The sequence below is a fragment of the Neovison vison genome, chromosome 8 (genome assembly GCF_020171115.1).
Source record: "Neovison vison isolate M4711 chromosome 8, ASM_NN_V1, whole genome shotgun sequence".
In the NCBI taxonomy this organism is placed as follows: domain Eukaryota; kingdom Metazoa; phylum Chordata; class Mammalia; order Carnivora; family Mustelidae; genus Neogale; species Neogale vison.
This window is the reverse complement of record NC_058098.1, coordinates 43,483,471-43,502,922: the sequence shown is the minus strand read 5'-3', so window position 1 is coordinate 43,502,922 and position 19,452 is coordinate 43,483,471. Positions and strand designations below refer to the sequence as shown.

Here is a 19,452-nt window from a genome sequence, read left to right as displayed (position 1 = left end):
TGAGAGATTGTGAATATGACAGGGAAAAGAGGAACACAGCAAAGGAAATGCTGAGACTAACTGACTTCCCAGCGGAACTATCAGGCCTCTGGTCAAACGCAGATCCTAAGCCCAGAGGGTTGCTGTCCGGAGAGAGCGGGCAGCACCAAGGATGCCTGCCCACAAATGCCTGACTCCAGAGCTATGACTTTTGGGCTCTGTGACCAAGGGCTCCCTAGAAGTGGCCTCAGAGACACCCCCTTCCCAGTGGCTCCTGCAGAAACAGCTCAATGCTCTCCATCGTCTCGCTATCCCAGTCCCCACGTCACACAGCAGCTCGCTTTGGTGTTTTATTGCTGCTCGGCATACAAAAGGGTCCCCTACTAATAAAGTTTGAAAACAAGTGCTCTATGGAGTATCCTCACCTAACTGTTAATGAGGATGAAGCTGAGCCACCCCAGGTGAGCTACACCTCTCAAAGACACTCATGTTCCGGGGGAGACTCTCTGTGCCTCCAAGACGCTCGTTACCCAGAACTCAGGGAAACAAATATCTGAAAACAAGGAGCCACAGCTGCAACAATGTTCAAGTCGATAACATTAAAGCTGAAAAGAAAACCTTCGGTGACCTCATATGCAGCTATAAAAAAGAGCAGCAGAAAATCTGGAAAAGGGCAAGTAAAGCTGTTTAGGTTTCCTCATAAAAGAACAGGGTGCAGTTCAGAAGAGATTGTGGTCTGTGTAAAAACGAGACACTGTAGCTCATTTCACTCAGCAATTCCACTGTGACTCCAGACATGGAAGGTCACCAACCCAGAAAGTCACACCTCATAATAATTAATGGAGTGCTCTGTTCCTACGCCACTGGCCACTTACAGGTGGAACTGTGGCTGCCGTGAGCTGTTGGGCCACCCCCAGGATGGGGCTTTGCTGATAGGTGGGGCTCAGCTGAACTTTACCTGACAAGGGGGAACCAGAAATGGCGCCACTGTCCCTATGCCCAGCCTGGCTTCCTCATCTCTAAACGGTGCAGAACCTGGCTGTCCTTCTTTGGGACTTAGCCTCAACTTGCAAAATCCTCACCAAAAATATAACTGCCTGCTCCTTTTTAGAGCGGTTAGAAACTGACCCCCTATTTACAATTCATGTATTTCACATGCTGGCATCCCATAACCAGAAATTCAAGAAAATTCAAAACTCAGAAGAGCTTGCCGAGATATAACCCTATGATCAGGTAGCACTCAGCACTCATTTCTACAGCAATATTCCAAAATGTGTTTTTAAGTTTCAAAACAAAATTCGACAACAGATAATAAAAACTTGTACTACAGACATCTGGTATCTTTAAAAAATATAAACACATGGACAGACATATGTTGTTCTGGTCAAGAAGATTACAAGAACCAAACACAGATATTTGTAATACCTTGAGGAAGCTATGTTAAAAGTGAAGTTTCTTGTTTCCTTATGACAAAAGAACTGGCAGTCTAAGACTAAATTCATTAATTGTACAAGGGTACAGATATTTTAATAAGTTACCCTGGGGGGTATCTGAGTGGCTCAGTGGGTTAAGCATCTGACTTTGGCTCAGGTCATGATCCTGAGGTCCTGGGATCAAGCCCAGCATCGGGCTCTCTACTCAGCGGGGAGCCAGCTTCCTCCTCTCTCTCTCTGCCTGCCTCTCTGTCTACTTGTGATCTCTGTCAAATAAATAAATAAAATCTTTTAAAAAAATAATAATAAGTTGCTCAGGGCACTTTTGCACCTATAAGTATTTCTTTTTTGGGATATACAAATCATTTCAACCTAAGGTAGATATTTATTCACTCCCCACATATCCAACAAGAGCTTTCTATAGGCCGAGGACTGTGCCAGCTGCCAGAGACAAGATTCCATAAAAGACCCTTCAAGAGGAAGAGACATGGACAACCCCATCCTGGTGGGGAAAAAGGAGAAAGTACCCGAATCAAAGGGCATCAGAGCTCCAGGAGTGCTGGAGACTTTCTGTGGAGACCTGACAGGAATGAGACCCTATAGTTGGGAAAAGGGATTTAGACGAAGCAATGACAAGTGATGGGCAATGTTAACGAGGGAGACAGGACTAGGTTGAGGTAAGTAGACAGATCAATGTCACAACTGCTGCCACATGTAAACAAAGAGTAAGGGCACTCATGTTACAGGCAAACCTGTAATCACACACCCATAGTGTGCCAGGCAGGATCCCCCTTCAAGTGACATGAACCCTCTCAAGTGTCATTGTTTAGGGGCACCTGGGTGGCTCAGGCAGTTAAGCATCTGCCTTCAGCTCAGGTCATGATCCCAAGATCCTGGGATCAAGTCCCACATCATGTTCCTTGCTCAGCGGGGAGGCTGCATCTCCCTCTGCCTCCTGCTCCCCCTACTTGTGTTCACTCACGCTCTCTCTCTCTCTCTCTGTCAAATAAATCAATAAATCTTTAAAAAAAAAAAAAAAAAAAGGTTCCATCATTTCAAATGAACTGACAGGAAGGCAACCATCAACAGGGCCCAGCCACATTCCATTCACCAAGCTGCAATACCTCCCCTCTGCTTGGCCCTCAGGCTCCAGGAAGGCTTGTCAGGGCCCTGGCACCAGCTGCAGCTTCTAGTCCAGAAGGGGCTGAGCAGCCCCTGCCGCTTCCGGGAACACCTGCTGCTGCAGGGAAGTGGCCCCAGTGTGACTGGAGCCAGCTGTTGGGACGCTGGGAACAACCCCCTCCCCCCCTCATACCCCCCACCAAGCGTATTGCTGCAGAACTGCCGCTTTGCTGAAAGACAACACCTCTGTGGGGCTAGGTGCCCTGCATGCAAGAAACAGGCCATCTGGTTTTCTTTCAAAAGGAAAACTACACTGATCCCCCTCAGCATTGCCACCACCCCAGTCCACCTTCATTTCCACATCCACTTAGCATTCTCCCACCCCAGCGAGAAGTCAGAGATGGTAAGCCATCACAAGTACCTTACACTGCCAGGTTCAACCAGAATCCAAGTGCTCTTGCTGCTTTCGCCTCCTGGGGCTGCTCAAGGAACAGCAGTGTCTCTTTTCCCTGCACCTCCCATGATCCACACTTGGAAATTCAGTACAAATCTCTTGTTTCCTTCACCTCTGGGTTTGATTTATTGAGGGTTGGAAAGTAATGTGCTTTTTGGCTCAAGTAAGGAGAAAAATTTTTTTATTAAACACACACACTAATTCATTTTTGAGCCAAACTCAATTATTTGCCACGCCATTTTAAAAGAAAATTAAGTAGACAAAGTGCAATCACTAAAATATATCAAACTCTGCTGAAGGATGATGGAAAATGGGAAGACAACCGTACCAAAAAGATGGTGGAATCAAACTAAAAATCAAATGTAGTGGGGAAAGAGAAAAATTCCAAATAATTAGGGTTGCCAGATTTAACAAAATAAAGGATGCCCAGTTAAATGTGAAGTTCAGATATCGCAAGAGACATACTTACACCAAGAAGTTATTCATTGTTTACCTGAAAATCAAAGTCATATAGGTGTCCTGCAACCCTACAAATAATACATGTAATACTTCCATCTCCAGGAAGTACGGCTTCACCCTCCCGAACCCCTTCAAGGTGGCCTGTACCTCAGGATTCACTTCCAAGGAGGGAAAGGGAGAAACAGTAACACTGCAGTGGAGCCACCTGGCCAACACAACATCCACCAGGTGATCAAGGTTTGCATCACCAGGGATGTCACATGGGTGTGACATATCTCCTAATAGGATGAGAAGGACAATGCACCTCTGGGATGCTCTTTCCAAAACCTGTAACCCCACTCTAATCACAAACCCAGATTTAAGGCCATCCTACAGGGTGCCTGACCAGTACCCCTCAAAGTCAGGAACTGCCAGACAATAAAATGTAATGTGGTGCCCTAGACTGGATCCTGGAACAGAAAGAGGATATAAATGGAAAAACTGGCGAAATCCAAATAAAGCCTGGAGTTTAGTTAATAGTAATGTACCAGTGTCAATTTATTTTTTTCAAAAAGAGATTTTAGAGAGGGAGAGAGCATAAGCAGGGGCAGTGACAGCCAGAGGGAGAAGAAGCAGCAAGTTCCCTGCCGAGCAAGTGGTCTGATGGCTCAGTCCCAGGACCTCAGGATCATTCCCTGAGCTGAAGGCAGATGCTTAACCAACTGAGATACCCAGGTGCCCCAGCAAAGTCAATTTCTGAATTTTGACAAATGTGCTATGGAAAGGTAAGACTGGTAACAATGGGATATGCTCGATATGGGGTATTCAGACCTCTGTACTCTCAGCAACATTTCTGGATATCCAAGATTACCCCAAACAAACGTTTATTTTTATAAAATCAAATGTAAAGAAATGAGAGGATATCAGGGAACCGTTTCAAAACTCTAGCAAAACACAGGGAAGGAATTAATAAGAATAATAAAGTGTTGGTAATAATAATAAGAAAATTTTTTAAATAAGATTTAAAGATTTTATTTATTTACTTGACAGAGAGAGAGAGAGATCACGATTAAGCAGAGAGGCAGGCAGAGGGAGGGAGGGAAGCAGGCTCCCTGCTGAGCAGAGAGCCTGATGCAGGGCTGGATCCCAAGACCCTGAGACCGTGACCTGAGCCAAAGGCGGAGGCTTAACCCACTGAGCCACCCAGGTGTCCCAAGAATTTTTTTTTTTAAGGGACAGAGCAAATGTCAGAAGATAATGGCTAGAAACTTGCCCCTGGGCATCTTGTAGGTGTCACCAATCCCCATTATCTTCTGTCCCAAGCAGATCCTTTATAAAAGCAACCAACCATCCCAGTTTGCCTGAGATGTCCCAGTTTCAGCACTGAAAGGCCCACATCCCTGAGAACCCCCTCAGTCCTAGGAACACCTAGACCTCTGTCTCTGTCTCCCTATGGGTATGTGTGTATATGTGTGCCTGTCTCATGTGTATATGCATGCACACATGCATATACACAAACATTCTGGGATTCTTGAGTTAAATACCCAAAAAGTTGGTCACAACTCCAGAATACAGGTAACTAATTCACTTTTACAGAGAACTCTAGAATAAAACAACACCCCATCCCCCACCATCTACCTTCCACTACTGTATATATACACCCAATATCAGGCCTCAAAAGACAGGGATTCTTTGTCATCGTCTGTAAACACCAAGGCCACTTCTGCATATATGTCATTCCACAGCCCCAGATACATTTCTAGCGCACCCAATAGTCTGGGGAAAGGCCACCTTATAAGCAGTCAGGCTCCCCAGAGACAGTGCAGTTTATCATACACAAACCTGAACAGTGAGATCTGGGCTTTCTCAGGGTTGGTATGGATTCTTGGTGCACAACACATCTGTAATAGAGAACATCACACCAGCCCCTGCTACTGCACCAGATCTCCCGAGACTGGAAACAGAGGCTCACAGCACACAGTCTGAGGCACTTTTGCATCTCACACCTGCACTGGAAAGCCTGAATCTTGAGCAGACCAGAAAGCATTTCACCCACAGGTGCCACATAAGGAGTCCAGTGATAAGTTCCAGAAGTAACTAAAGAACACTGGTGGCATACTAATGACCATGTCGCATTTATCATCAAAACAGCAGCTGCCATCATTGAGCAAGTACTATGTGCCAGCTAACCGGCTGTGGCCCAACAGAAGCCAAGTCAGAGCTGCAGGCAACCAAGGACTTGGAGGAAAAAACAAAATTACATTCAAAGTACTTCTACAAAGTCAGATTTACACATTTTCATAACATAGAGACTGAGGCACTGTTCCACGATGGAAGAGACCAAAGAGACATGACAAACCCCAGTGTGGCATCCTGGAACACAAAAGGGAACACACTAGTGGGAAAATCAGGGAAATTCAAGTAACAGGTGAAGATTACTTAATGATAATGTATCAATGTTCATTTCTCGCTTTTGGTAATGGTGCTAGGCTCGTGTAAGATGTTAACATTAAAGGAAGCCAGACGAGTGTACAGAAACTCCTCATTACTATTTTGCAGCTTTTCTGTAAATCTAAAATTATTTCAAAATAAAAGGTTAAAAAGATACATTTTGCAAATAACATGCAACAGATTACAAAAATATGCCCTGTAGACCAGCTGCATTCTTTTGTAAGGATACTTCAAAGTTACTGAAAAGACCATGAGAATTGACTTTAATTTTTTTTTTTAATTTCAGACTACAAAGTAAGCCTCACACACAAAGGCTGCAAAGGACAGGTACACTTCATCAAACATGAGAAACTGCTGCTCGTCAGGAACAGAGTTCCCAACTGCTAAGGACATTTCACTTTGTTATCAAAGCTACTTCTCATGTTTTTAACTCAGGAGCACCAAACAGGAGATGTGTAACCAAGCTGAGTAAGCCAGGACCTTCCTGGAACTCAATGTGTCTTTGGGGCCTCAGGGTCTAAATAAAGGGGTCGTGGTAACCCCCTGGAGTCCTGACCTGAGACATCGTCAGGAAGGAATCCTTAGTCCGTACCGGCCTACTGTGCATAATGTGGGGTGTGGGAAGGCAGAAGAATATTACATGCCAGGCACTGCATGAGGTCCTTCCCCCAAAGCACCCTGCAAAGGAGGACCACCCTTGTTTTACAAAGCGACAGGGGTCCTCAGAGAAACCAAATGACCTGCCAAGGCAGAACCACCAACACTTCTGAGCCTGATGGAAATGCAGGTATGACTCTGAAGCCAGAAGATGCCTGAGAATGCCATCCCTAAAGTGACCCAGGTCACAAAGGACAATCGCTAGGGGCTTGCAGGACAAGCCAGCTACCACGAGATGGCTAAGCAGGCACAGGTCTCCTGAGGGCGGTGCTGAGGTGTGCCAGGGCCTTTGCGAAAGCACCCAGTCCTAGAGGGAGACACTGGGCACAGCTGCCAACCCTGTCCCATGCCCCAGGATGAGCCTCACTCTTAGCAGAGGTCTTGAAACTCAGTGATCATCTACCCTATTGGTAGAAGAGGTGGGGCACGTACCCCCGTGGCACACACTCACTAACTTCTAAGTTACATACATCTCACTGTGGTGCTCACACACTAAGGACATCAGAAAATCGTCCTAAAAGTAGACATTTTTAAAAAGGAGATACAGATAAATAAAGTGGTAATATTTACTTCCCACACTCCAAATGACTTTTCCCCCCAACGGCCCACTCTGGAGGCCACTGGTTTATTAAGTCTACAGCCCCTCCAGCCTGTGCCCGAGTCTCCCTTACAGAGGAGGAAGTAGGGAGAGGTGGGATTTGCCATAACTGGGGTTCTCACCCAGCTCCAGATGCTCCAGGGAGGGTAAGAACTACAGAGCCTCTACACAGACCACCACCAGCAGGCCTCGAGTCACACATCTGCCTCCCACTCCAACACACTGCACACCTCTACCAGAGCTATAGACTGAAAAGCATACTGAGCATGTCACTTGCCTGCTTAAAATCCTACTAGGACTCCCCAGGACTCTGAAGATAGAACGGAAAGTGCTTAAAGCAGGGTCCGGCATCTGTACAGGGATTCCCAAACCAATCAGCTTCCCCAACTCACAGCTGTAACCACCCACCTTGCCAGCCTACGAACCAGCCTACAGAGTCAGGACCATGCTATGGTGGCAGCTTCCAAGAGCGTCCCCATAATCCTTGCCTCCTGGTATACACGCCTGTACGTAGCCCCCACCCTCCTCAAAAAGCAGGTATAGCTGGGTGGCCAACAGGACACTGTGAAATCTCAGCATGGGCCTGTCACTGCACAACACCAGTGGCAGGTGTTGAATGTGAAATGACCAGTGAGGCTGGGTCACAGAAGACATGACTGTTCTCTTGGATCACTTGCTCCAAGGAAGCTGGAAGCTTGCTATGAGGACAGTCAAGTAGTTCTAGCAAAAGGCATCAGGAAAAGAAGTGAGATTCCTGCCAGCCATGTGAGTGAGCGACTCTGGAAGCAGACCCTCCAGCCCCAGTCGAGCCTGCAGACGACGGTGGCCCTGGCCTGACATCCTGACTGCAACCCCACCACAGACTCTGAGCCAGACCCACCCAGCTAAACTGTTCCTGAATTCCTGATGCTCAGAAACAATGGAAGATAATAAAGGCTATAAGCCACTAAGTTTTGAGGTATTTTGTTGCCCAGCAATAAATAACTAATGTGCTTATGCTCTCTCTGTGTCTTTGCAAAAACCTGTCTCTTACCCTGAACTGTCCTGTCCTCTCACCCATACATATATCCTCCCTTCTTCCCTCCCTCCCTCTCTCCATTCTCTCTCTCACACACCCAGTAATATATATACAATAGTGCACACTGTCATAGCACCCTGGACATTCCTCTCTTAAAGAAACTTTTAAAACAGGCTAGGAAGGGGCGCCTGGGTGGCTCAGTGGGTTGAAGCCTCTGCCTCCGGCTCTTGTCATGATCCCAGAGTCCTGGGATTGAGCCCCGCATTGGGCTCTCTGCTCAGCGGGGAACCTGCTTCCTCCTCTCTCTCTCTGCCTGCCTCTCTGCCTACTTGTGATCGCTGTGAAATAAATAAATAAAATCTTTCAAAAAAAAAAAAAAATAGGCTAGGAATTACCTGCTCCTCTCTCCTGGGACACAGGGAACAACTTGTACACAGAGGTGGTCTGCAAAGGACACTTCAGTCAGACCAGGTTGCTGGAGAAACACATGCTCTCCCACAACCCCTAGCTCTCAAAGAAGGCTGACCTACAATGCATTAACAGCCCTGAGATCTTCATTGAAGAGAATACATCCAATAAGCCCACACCAACCCTAAACATAAGCACTCCATTTGGCCTGAGCAGTTCTTCTCACTGAAGGGCATCTACCTGGACTGCCACTAGAAGTGTGACTCCTCCAACAACCACAGTGTCAGTCCTAACCACGTGTTGGGCAGTGTGGCCTACGTGAGCAGCGCTACACCGGACTTCCAACACCTCTGCAGATCATGGCTTCCCCCTGGACTCCACACTGAAACCCCTGCAGGACCATATGATGATGCACAATAATAAGCAGGGCTGGTCCAAAGTAGTCTACAGCTGACCTTCTTGCTCTAAGCAGAACTTAAAACAGTCTGGCCTGGCCAAGCAGAGCCTTAACACCGTAGATACTCGAGAATACTGAATCAAAGAGAGGGATGCCAGGACAGATGAATGGACAGACAGATGGACAGAGAGAGAGATGGTGGATAGGAAGGCAGGGAAGTAGGTGAGGGAAAGGGACCAGATTTGGATTCCATCACTGCAAAGGCTAAAAGTCTCACTGGCTCAAGGATGCCATAATTTCAACAGCTTTGGCAATAGCAGGGGTGACAGCTTTCTATAAACCCTGTATTAACTATGAAATTTCACCTCCAAAGAAATCACAAGAAGCCATTTTCTGAGTCTGATCCCCAGCCCAGTCTCTTATCCAGCAATGCATCACTATGGAACCTAGGCCCTGCTATGGAAGGGCTACCACAACAGCATGGAGCTGAACCCCAGACACCAATGTTAATCAGAAAGCTCTAGCACAATGGGCAATAAAATGGCCAGCCGTCCCCTCACTGGGACAGCTTCAAGAACCCACTTTCTTAGGCTGGGAGGTGGATACACCATGTTCACTGTCTTATTCCTTCTTATTTGTCTTAAAAATTCATAATAAAATATTTTTTAATTGGAAAAGAACACACAGGAAATGAGCTCTTATCACAGAAGCAATTCTGTTCTAAAGTATTTTTGAAAGAAAATAAATATTGTGATTTATTAAATTTAATGATCAACTCATTGTGCTGGGCACACAGATCAAGGCATTTACTCAACTATTATATAGGTACCTTTCATGAAACTTTACTCCCAACTGCATCATGAAAACAAGACTTCTTCAGATGCCAGCCCTACTAAGACCTTGTCAAAGAAAAGACCATTCCTCAGAGAGGTTAGCAATGCCCTTCAGGGGCATTTGAGGAGGACTTTGAGCAGGCTTTGAGCAGGACTACAAAGGGCCAGGGCACTGAGAGGACAAGAGTACTCAACATAGCCAGAGATACATCGTTCCTTCCTGTGGCACGGCCCCTTCCCCACAGCCCTGGACACTTTATTCCCCATTTTGGTACACAATGAAAGCAGTAAAAATGACTTCAAGATAAGAGCCATAAAAACAAAGTTAATTTATCAGTAATTTAGACTCCCTGAGCCACAGTGTAATTATCTGAAGCATCTGTATCAGTTCAACAATGTGACAAGGAAGTCAGAATCAAGCAGATGGCCAGTTTATATCTGTTTTAAAGCAAAGTAGTACTAAAAAAGGAAGGAGGGTATAATTTGACTTCTTTCCTATTCTTACCTAATTTGAATGCCAACACAAATTGGTCAGCCTCATTCTTTTTAAATGGTGCACATTATTCTACACTACAAATGAGATATGATTTTTCTAACCTTTCCTCTGCTGATGAGCATTTTGGTTGTTTCCATAATGCCATATTGAGCCCCCTCATACAAATGCCTTCATGCACATGTGCACAGACTTCTGAAAAAAAAGCTCAAAGAAGAGAAATTGCTCAGTCCACTTATGTCTGGTTCTAGTTTTTCTATCTTTTAAGATTTTATTTATTTATTAGTCAGAGAGAGAGAGAGCGAGAGCATGAACACATAAGCTTGGGGAGCAGCAAACAGAGGGAGAAGCACACTCCCTACTGAGCAAGGAGCCCAATCCAGGTCTCAATCCCAGGACTCTGAGATCATGACCTGAGCTGAAGGCAGACACTTAACTGGTTGAGCTACCCAGGTGCCCCTGTCTGCTATCAATTTTTTTTTTAAGATTTTATTTATTTATTTGAGAGAGAGACAGTGAGAGAGCATGAGAGGCGAGAAGGTCAGAGGGAGAAGCAGACTCCCCATGGAGCTGGGAGCCCGATGCGGGACTCGATCCCAGGACTCCGGGACTGTGACCTGAGCCGAAGGCAGTTGCTCAACCAAATGAGCCACCCAGGCGCCTGTCTGCTTTCAATTTTGATCAACAGTGCTAAATGCCTTCTGAAAAGTCTTCACCAGGTGACAGGATGGATAAAAAAGCAAGACCCATCTACATGCTGCCTATAAGAGACTCATTTCAGAGATAAAAATATATGTAGATCGAAAATGAAGGAAAAGAAAAGCATTTTATCATGCAGATGGAAGTGAAAAGAAAAAGCTGGGGTAGCAATACTTATATGAGACAAAACAGACTTTAAAAGAGAGTAAAACACACAGACACACACAAAGACTGCAGTAAGAAATGAGGAAGGTCACTACATAATCCTAAAGGGAACAATCCAAGAAGAAGATATAACAGTTGTAAATATTTGTGCACCCAACATGGGAACACCCAAACAAATAAAAGTTAATAATAAACATAAAGGAACTGATTAATAGTAATGCAACAATAATAGGGGACTTTAACACCCCCTTACATCAGTAGATAGATCACCTAAACAGAACATCAACAAGGAAACATGGCTTTGAATGACACATTGGACTAGGTGGATCTAACAGATATATTCAGAGCATTCCATCCTAAAACAGGAGAATACACATTCTTTTCAAGTGCACATAAAACATTCTCCAGAAGAGATCACACATTAAGCCACAAATCAAGTCTCAACAAAATAAAAAAGATTGAAATCAAGTCTCAACAAAATAAAAAAGACTGAAGTGCATCTCTTCTGACCACAACATCATGAAAATGGAAATCAACCACAAGAAAAAAATCTGGAAAGACCATGAATATGTGGTTAAATAACATGTTACTAAACAATGAATGGGTCAACCAATAAATCAAAGAGGAAATCGAGAAATTCATGGAGACAAATGAAAATGGAAACACAATGTTCCAAAATCCATGGGATGCAGCAAAAGCTGTTCTAAGAGGAACGTTTAGAGCAAAAACAGGCCTACTTCAAGAAGCAAGACAAATCTCAAACAACCTAACCCTACACCTAAAGAAAAACATGAACAAACACAAAACCACTAGAAGGAAGGAAATAATAAAGAACAGAGCAGAAATAAATAAAATAGAAAATTTAAAAAAAAAAAACAGATCAATGAGGGGCGCCTGGGTGGCTCAGTGGGTTGAGCCACTGCCTTCAGCTCAGGTCGTGATCTCAGGCTCCTGGGATCGAGTCCCACATCCGGCTCTCTGCTCGGCGGGGGGCCTGCTTCCCTCCCTCTCTCTCTGCCTGCCTCTCTGCCTACTTGTGATCTCTCTCTGTCAAATAAATAAATAAATCTTAAAAAAAAAAAAAAAACAGATCAATGAAGTCAGGAGCTGTTTCTTTGCAAAGATCAACAAAATTGATAAACCTTCAGCCAGACTCATTAAAAAGAGAAAGAACTCAAATAAACAATATCAAAAATGAAGAGGAGAAATAGCCACCAATTCCAGAGAAATACAAAGGATTATGAGAACAATTAAAATATTTTAAACTATAACTGAAATTGTGAAAAATTACATCCCAACAAATTGGACAAACTAGAAGAAATGGATAAAATCCTAGAAACATATTACATCCCAAAACTGAACCAAGAAGAAATAAAAAATTTGAACAGACCAATTACCAGCAATGAAATTGAACCAGTAATCAAAATATACCAACCAGACAGCATCATAGGGGAATTCTACCGAACATTTTTTTTAAGATTTTTTTATTTTATTTATCTGGCAGAGAGAGAAATCATAAGTAGACAGACAGGCAGGCAAAGAGAGAGGGAGAAGCAGGCTCCCCACTGAGCAGAGGGACCGATGCGGGGCTCAATCCCAGGACCCTGAGATCATGACCCGAGCCAAAGGCAGAGGCTTAACCCACTGAGCCACCCAGGCGCCCCCGGAACATTTTTTTTTTTTAGATTTTATTTGTTTATTTGACAGACAGAGATCACAGGTAGGCAGAGAGGCAGGCAGAGAGACAGGAAGGGAAGCAGGCTCCCTGCTGAGCAGAGAGCCTGACCCAGGGCTCAATCCCAGGACCCTGGGATCATGACCTGAGCCAAAGACAGAAGCTTTAACCCTCTGAACCACCCAGGCGCCCCTCTACTGAACATTTAAAGAAGAGTTAATATCTATCCTTCTCAAACTATTCAAAAAAAAAAAAAATCAAAAAGGAAGGAAAACTTCCAAATTCATTCTATGAAGCCAGCATTACCCTGATACCAGAACCAGATAGAGACACCATAAAAAAAAAAAGGGAGTCACAGGCCAACATCAGTGATGAACATAGATGCAAAAATCCTCAACAAAATGCTAGCAAACCAAATCCAACAATATAGTTTTAAAAGTCAGGGGTGCCTGGCTAACGTCAACAGAGCATGCAACTCTTGATCCTGAGTTTAAGTCCCCTGATGGGGGTAGAGTTTACTAAAAGAAAATGCATATATATATATATATATATATATATAAATTCAAAACAATCAAGTGGGATTTATTCCTGGGATATGAAGGTGATTCAATATTCACAAATCAATCAACATGACATATCACATAAATGAAAGAAAGGATAAAAACCATATGATCACTTCAACAGATGTAGAAAAAGCACCTGATAAATACAACATCTATTCATGATTAAAACCTTCAACAAAGTAGATTTTCGAGAGAACTTACCTCAACATAATAAAAGGCATATATTTTTTTAAAAAGGGGGGGGCACCTGGGTGGCTCAGTGGGTTGAGGCCTCTGCCTTTGGCTCAGGTCGTGATCCCAGGGTCCTGGGATTGAGCCCTTCATCGGGCTCTCTGCTCTGCAGGAAGCCTGCTTCCTCCTCTCTCTCTACCTGCTTCTCTGCCTACTTGTGATCTCTGTCTGTCAAATAAATTTAAAAAAATCTTAAAAAACAAAAACCCCATAGCTAACACCATACTCGGTGGTAAAATACTAAAAGCTTTTCCCCTAAGATCAGAAATAGGACAACAGTAGCCATTCTCACCACTTCTATTCAACACAGTACTGGAAATTCTAGCCTCAGCAATCAGACAGCAAAAAGAAACAAAAGGCATCCAAACTGGTAAGTAAAACTTTCAATTATTTGCAGATGACATGATACCATATAAAGAAAACCCTAAGGACTCCATCAATAAACTACTAGACATGATAAATGAATTCATTAAAGTCACAGGACACAAAATCAATGTACAGAAGTCTGTTGCATTTCTATATACTAACAATGAAACAACAGAAAAAGAAATTAAGAAAAAATCCCATTTACAACTGCACCCTAAACAGGGCTGCCTAGGTAGCACAGTCAGTTGGGCATTTGACTTTTGGTTTCAGCTCAGGTTGTGGTTTCAAGGTTGTGTGATTGCACCCTGCATCAGGCTCCATACTCAGCACAGAGTTTACACTTTCCCTCTCCCTCTGCCCCTCCCACCTGTGCACACGCACACACGTTCTCTCTCTCTAAAATAAATTAATAAATCTTTTTTAAAATCTCACCCAAAATAAAAAGATACCTAGGAATAAACTTAACCAAAAAGATGAAAGACCTATACTGTGAAAAGTATAAAACACTGATGAAAGAAACTGAAGACAAAAAGAAACAGAAAACATTCCATGAACATGGACTGAAAGGACAAATACTGTTAAAATGTCCATACTATCCAAAGCAATTTACACATTTAATGCAATCCCTATCAAAATATCAACAGCATTTTTCCCAGAACAAGAACAAATAATCCTAAAATTTGTATGCAACCACAAAAGACCCAAAATGGCCAAAGCAATCATGAAAAAGAAGAACGAAACTGGAATTACCACAGTTCCAGATTTCAAGATATAATACAAAGCTGCAGTAATAAAAACAGTATGGTACTGGCACAGAAACAGACACACAGATCAACAGAACAAAAGTCCAGAAATAAACCCACATTTATATGGTCAATTAATCTTCAACAAAGGAGGCAGTAATATGCAATAGGAGATAGTCTCTTCAATAAACAATGTTGGGAAAACTGCACAATTATATGCAAAGGAATGAAACTGGACCACTTTCTTACATCATACACAAAAACAAGCTCAAAATGGATTACAGACTTAAATATGAGACCTGAAACCATAAAAATCTTAGAAGAGAGCACAGGCAATAATTTCTCTCATATCATCTGTTTTTAATTGAAAAATCAGCATTTTTCTAGGTACGTCTAAGGCAAGGGAAACAAAAGCAAAAATCAACTATTGGGACTACATCAAAATATGCCCATTTTCTTATACTTATCAATTGATACTATTACTCCATTTTATTTTTACCTTTCTAATCATACACAACAATGGAATCTTGTAATTCGCATTTCCTGGAACACCAGTAAGATTGATCATCTTTTCAAATCTTAGAAGCTATTTGTATTTCATGTGAGAACTGACTGAAAATAGCCTTCTCCTAGTTTCCTATAGAATTTTGGCTTTTATTTTTTATTATTGACTTGTAGAAGTGCACTATGGATTCCAAGTACTAGATATTTGTTCGTAAAAAAGAAACTATTTCATAAATGGAGAGAGAAACCATGTGTCTGCATCAGAAGACTCAACACAGTAAAAAAGTTAATTCACTGCAAATTGATGTACAGGTTTAATGCAATTCCTATCAAGATCCCAGCTTAGTTTTTTATAGACAAGCTTATTCTAAAATTTATTTGAGAAAGCACAGGCCACAGAATAACTAAAACAAGGCTGGAAAGGAGAATAAAATGGAAGGAATCACTATGCCCAATACTAAAGCTTACTATATAGCTATAGTAATCAAGACAGTGTGGTAGTGGTGGACGGAGAGGCACATAGGCCAGTGGAACAAAATAACAGAACCCAACAATGGATCTATACAAGCAAGTCCAATGGTTTTTGATAAAAATGGAGAAAAAGACAGCCTTTTCAACAAATGGTGCTGGATCAATTGGACATCCATAGGCAAAAAAAAAAAAAAAAAAACACTCACCCTAAAGATGGGTGTGGACTAAATCAATGCACTGGTTGTGATATTATACCATACTTTTACAAGATACTGCCATAAAGGAAACTGGGTGGAAGGTACACAATATCTTGCTGCATTATTTCTTCCAGTTGCATGCAAATCTGTAATTACCTCAATTAAAAATAAAAAATGTTGGAAACATGGGGCACCTGGGTGGCTCAGTGGGTTAAGCCGCTGCCTTCGGCTCAGGTCATGATCTCAGGGTCCTGGGATCGAGTCCCGCATCGGACTCTCTGCTCAGCAGGGAGCCTGCTTCCCTCTCTCGCTCTCTGCCTGCCTCTCTGCTTACTTGTGATCTGTCTCTGTCAAATAAATAAATAAAATCTTTTAAAAAAAAAGTTGGAAATAGGGGCGCCTGATTATTTCAACTCAGGTCATAATCTTGGGGTTGTGGGATCAAAAGCCGCATTGGGCTTTACGCTCAGCAGGGAGTGTGCTTCTCTCCCTCTCCTTATGACCCCCCCCCCAGCTCATGCATGCTCTCGCTCTCTAAGATAAATAAATCTTTTTTTAAAAATGTTGAGGGGCGCCTAGTTGGCTCAGTCAGTTAAGCGGCTTCAGTTCAAATCAAGATCCCAGAGGCCTGGGATTGAGCTCTGCATCGAGCTCCGCATCAGGCTCACTGCTCAGTGGCGAGACTGCTTCTCCCTATCCCTCTGCCTGCTGCTCCCCCTACTTGTGCACTCCCTCTCTCTCTGTCAAAGAAATAAATAAAATCTTTTTTTAAACAATGTTGAAAACAGGAGATGCCGCTTTGGAAATTACTCCCATGATAAATCAACAAATCAAGTTGATGTTGTGAGACAAAAAAGAAAGTTGAAAATATATTCTCCTAGTCTAACTTTTTTTGGGGGGGGTTGTCAAATGATCCTTTATTGAAATATTTTCTTTTGTATTTCTTAACTAGCCAGGCACTCCACTGTACCACTGCTAATGTCACCTACAATGTCCTGAGGGTGGCGGCCATCAACATTGCAGCCCACAGACTAGGCAGTCTCCAAGATCTCTTTCATGTTCCAGAGAACTCTCTAGCTACAGATTAGTGCCACATCTGTCCAGCAATGTTGACAATCCTTCAAAGGTGGTATTTCCACTGTGTTTCATGTTTTTCTGCTACTTTCAGTCTCTTGGCAGGGTCTTTTTTCTTTTTTTCTTTTTTTTTTAAATTTATTTCACAGAGAGAGACAAAAAGAGAGGGAACACCAGCAGGCAGAATGGGAGAGGGAGAAGCAGGCCCTCCACCAAACAGGAAGCCCAATGCGGAGCTCAGTCCCATGACCCTGAGATTGTGACCTGAGCCAAAGGCAGACACTTAACGACTGAGCCACGCAGGCACCCTCCTGGCAGTTTCTTGAGGGCTTTGATAATCAGGGCAGAGGCAGAAGGTACCACTTCAACTTGGGCCTGCCTGTTCTGAATGGTCCGTCTCACTATAATCCTCAGACCCTTCCAATCACTGGCTACCTTTGTGGTGTCATCACCAGCCATTCTGGGAAACAAATCCAGGGAACAGATCTTGGGGGCCAGGGCAGATGTGGCATCAACTCCCCAACCAGTGCACCTCAGGAACATGACTTTGATCTCACTGGGGCTGAACTTGGGCAGCTGGTGTCGGATAAACCAAGATCTGGGATAACAAAAGAAAGGTGCACCTTGGCTTCCTCCAAGTTGAAAGCCAAAGGCTCTCCTTGTCTAATTTTTACCTTCTAAATTTCCTTATGGTATAAGAAGGGTTAATTTTTATCTAATCAAATTCACTTCTCTCTTTATGTCTCCTGAATTTATCTAATTTTTTAACACTTTGCAGTTTTCTTGAAGTTGTTAAAAGAGCATTGATTTGGGGGCACCTGGGTGGCTCAGTGGGTTAAAGCCTCTGCCTTCAGCTCAGGTCACAATCCCAGAGTCCTGGGATTGAGCCCCACACTGGGCTCCCTGCTCCAAAGGGAGCCTGCTTCCCCCTCTCTCTTTTCCTGCCCCTCTGCCTACTTGTGATCTCTGTCAAATAAATAAATAAAATCTTTAAAAAAAAAAAAAAAAGAGCATTGATTTTAAAAAGTCTTTTATGCTAGGGTCATCTGGGTGGTTCAGTCAGCTGAGCATCCAACTCTTGGTTTCAGCTCAGGTCATGATCTCAAGTCATGAGATCGAGCCCTGAACTGGGCTCTGTGATCAGTGGGAAGTCTGCTTGAGATTCTCCCTCTCCCTCTTTCTCTGCACCCCCGCACACTCACATACACTCATCCTCTCTTTCTGTTTCTTTCAAATAAATAAATCCTTAAAAATAAAAAAACAAAGGAAAAGTATTTTATGCTAAGTAAAGAAGTCTTTAAAAGTACTGTTTTAATTAGTCATAAGAAACCCTATGAAACTTAAAAAAACTAAAGAAACCTGGGCATGAAGTTAAAAGAATGACGTTTAAATGGTCTCATTTTCAGGCTTAGTTGATATGTCAAGAACAGAGAAATTAAACATCATAAATAGAAACATCATAAATAGATATATATCCATCACATGGATATGTAGTTGCTCCTGAAGCAGGGAAGAAAGATTCCATAAAGCTAATTAATTAATTAATTACATATTATATAATATATAACATATATTATATAAATCTATAGTATATTATATGTAAGTATATAAATATAAATCTAATATATATTATGATAAATAAAGTAAATCTTCGAGTGCCCCCTACCATTCCCCCCAACCCATGTCAGCCCACGCAGTCACAGTGATGACAACAGGGCCGAAAAACAAGCCAACACCAAGGCGCTGCTTTTGGTCAAGCTATTCAGCACCTAACTCAGGATCTGACACATCAGACAATCAATATCCCAGAAAGATGTCTGTTCCACTTTTCTTGTGGGTACACAAAAAGACCTTATTTTGAAATTTTAAATTCTTCTAAGAAAGCAATCATGCACATTTGAGTTACCTGTACTTACAGATTTTTCTTTTTTTTGAAAGAGAGAGCGAGCCAGGGAGGGGAGGAACAGAGAAAGAAGGGGAGAGAATCTTAAGCAGCTCCACATCCACTGTAGAGCCCAATGTGGGGTTCGATCTCATGACACAGAGATCATGACCTGAGCCAAAATCTAGAGTCAGAGGCTTAACCAAATGAGCCATCCAGGTACCCCAATTTTCTTTTTTTTTTTTTAAAGATTTTATTTATTTACTTGAGAGAGAGAGAGCATGCGCATGCACAAGATAGGCAGGGCGGGTGCCAAAGAGGGAGAGGAAGAAGCTGACTCCCCACCAAGCAGGAAGCCTGATGCAGGGCTCCATACCAGGACCCCACGAGCATGACCTGAGCTGGTCATGGTCAAGTGTCAAGGTAGACACTTAACCAACTGAGCAACCCAGACACCCCATCAATTTTTTTTAAGATTTTATTTATTTGTCAGAGAGAGCACGAGTGCATGAGCAGGGGGAGTACAGGCAAAGGGAGAAGCAGGCTCCTCACTTAGCAAGGAGCCCATGTGGGACTTGATCCCAGGACCCTAAGATCATGA

General features: G+C 43.1%; 1 protein-coding gene and 1 pseudogene across 3 annotated transcripts in view; both read right to left on the bottom strand.

Annotated features, from left to right (window-relative positions):
• DTD1 (D-aminoacyl-tRNA deacylase 1) overlaps positions 1-19,452 on the bottom strand; it is a 175,087-nt gene that overhangs the window by 93,603 nt on the left and 62,032 nt on the right. The window lies entirely within an intron of this gene.
• LOC122916301 lies at positions 16,612-17,554 on the bottom strand (annotated as a pseudogene).